The 2,103-nt window shown below is 44.7% G+C and overlaps 1 pseudogene; it reads right to left on the bottom strand.

Moving 5' to 3' along the window:
- Window positions 1-234: 234 nt before the first annotated feature.
- LOC102255883 overlaps window positions 235-2,103 on the bottom strand; it is a 3,923-nt pseudogene continuing 2,054 nt past the window's right edge.

The raw sequence follows: 2,103 nt of genomic DNA, 5'->3' as shown, positions 1-2,103 counted from the left end.
TTTGTGATAGTCTCAGCTCAAATACCATGAGTGATCGGTGGTTTTTTTCTCTCTACTTTCCCAAACTTTATTAAAGAAATAGCAATGATGGTAAATCTATATAACAGTCAACTTTCTGGAATTTTCCCCTTAAAAACGTGACATTTGATTTCCAAACACATGCCAGAGTGTACATGATTCTCAAGGTACACTTGAGAGGTGCTAGGTAGGTGAGAGGCTGAAACCCTGAAATGTTCATCTTCCAACTTTCCCCAATCTGTAGTCTGTTTTTGGATGGGAAATAATTGTCCAAACAGCTACTATGGTTTCGTTCATTTTTGTTTGTAGCTCTCTGAGATCTTCTGTATGCAGCAATCATAGAAATTGAGCAGCTTTAGCAAGAACTGCATCTCCGGTGTCAAAACCAAGAATATGCTATCTAAAGCAACAGGCAACCTCTCTTGTTTGATTTGTTTTAGCAACTGCATCCTGTGTCAGGCACTCCTGGAGCAAAACACGAATTGCCTTAAGCATTACCAAGTAATCATCATGACACAGAATCTGAACATTAGTTAAAGCCATTGCACCAGCCTTAAAATCAAAATTATTTACCTCCAGTCCTGGCTGGTGTGGCTCAGTTGGTTAAGCTTCATCTCATGCACCAAGAGGTCACTGGTTTCAGGCTGGATCCCCAGTAGGGAGCATGCAGGAGGCAGACCATGGATGGTTCTTTTTCATCAATGTCTCTCTCTCCTCCCTTTCTCTCTCTCTAAAATCAATAAAAACATATTTAAAATTTTTTACCTCCAAAATGATAAATTGATTTGCATTTTTAGCTACATTGTCAGCATTTTTTTTATATTATCAGGTACCAAGTCCTTGTATTTTTCAGCATTATATCCATATTCAAGTCTAACAGCTACGCCAAGAAACCAGTCATCTCTGAGATACATTTCAAAGAACTTGGATCAGTCACTGCTGCGGATATTTCTTAAATTACTTTTGTCTTCAATTTTGTAGTGTCTGATTTTCTGGTCTTCAAGGCAAACAATAAAGAAGAAGAAAAAATATTAGAAATATGAACAATAAAATGACAATGAATACATATCTGTCAACAATTGAATCTGAAAAACAAAATAAACAAGCAAGCAAAATAGAAAGAGACTCATCCTATATAATAAAAGGCTAATATGCAAATAGACGAAATGGCAGAACAAATGAACAACCCACCACTTTGACATGCACTGACCACCAGGGGGCGCATGCAGAACATGGCGGGCATTAGCCACTGCGGTATGGTGGAGCAGATGAGCTGGGGCACCAGACCAAGGTGGGGCACAGGTCTCTGTCATTGAGGCAAGCCTCTGGTGGTTACTGAATATTCTTTGCTCCTGCATGCCGCAATACCGCCTGGCACTTGCACCTGCTGCCTGCACTGACCCCACTCACACCTGCAGCTGGTGCTGGAGCCGCTGCTCGCACCTGCTGCCAGCTCCTGGAGCTGGTCCCAATCACTTAGCGCTGTCAGCAGGTGCAAGCGGCAGCTGCCAGCTCTGATGGCCCCTGAGGGCTTCTCCACTCCCCCTCCTCCTAAAGGGCAATCGGGGCAGCAGCCACCACTCACACCTGCTGACAGTGCTGGCCCCAATTGCACCTGCTGCTGGTGCCAGCCCCAATTGCTCTGCACTGTCAGCGGGTGCAAGCGGGGCCAGCGCCATCAGCATTTGGGAGCGGTGGCAGCAGGAGCGGGGCTGCTGGCAGATAGGGGACCAGGGGCTGTGGTGGGAGGGGCTAGGTGGAGGCACAGAGGATGGGCCGATACCTGCCCCTGTGCTTACTGCAGCCTTGTGGCCCACAGTTCCTTTCAACTTGCATGAATTCATGCACTAGGCCCCTAGTAGATACAGAAAACATTTTGACAGTTGGGAGGATGGGTGAAAAAGGTGAATGAATTAAGAAGTACAAATTGATGGTCAGAGAATAGCCATGGGTATGTAAAATACAGCATAGGGAATATAGTCAATTATCCTATCTAATAAAAGAGAAACATGGTAATTAGCCATACGGCCGCTACCCTTCCCATTGGCTAATCACTGAGATATGCAAATTAACTGCCAACCAAGA

This window comes from Myotis brandtii, unplaced genomic scaffold (genome assembly GCF_000412655.1).
Source record: "Myotis brandtii unplaced genomic scaffold, ASM41265v1 scaffold199, whole genome shotgun sequence".
NCBI lineage: Eukaryota > Metazoa > Chordata > Mammalia > Chiroptera > Vespertilionidae > Myotis > Myotis brandtii.
The sequence above is the reverse complement of the archived record's forward strand: the minus strand, read 5'-3'. Positions and strand labels throughout refer to the sequence as shown.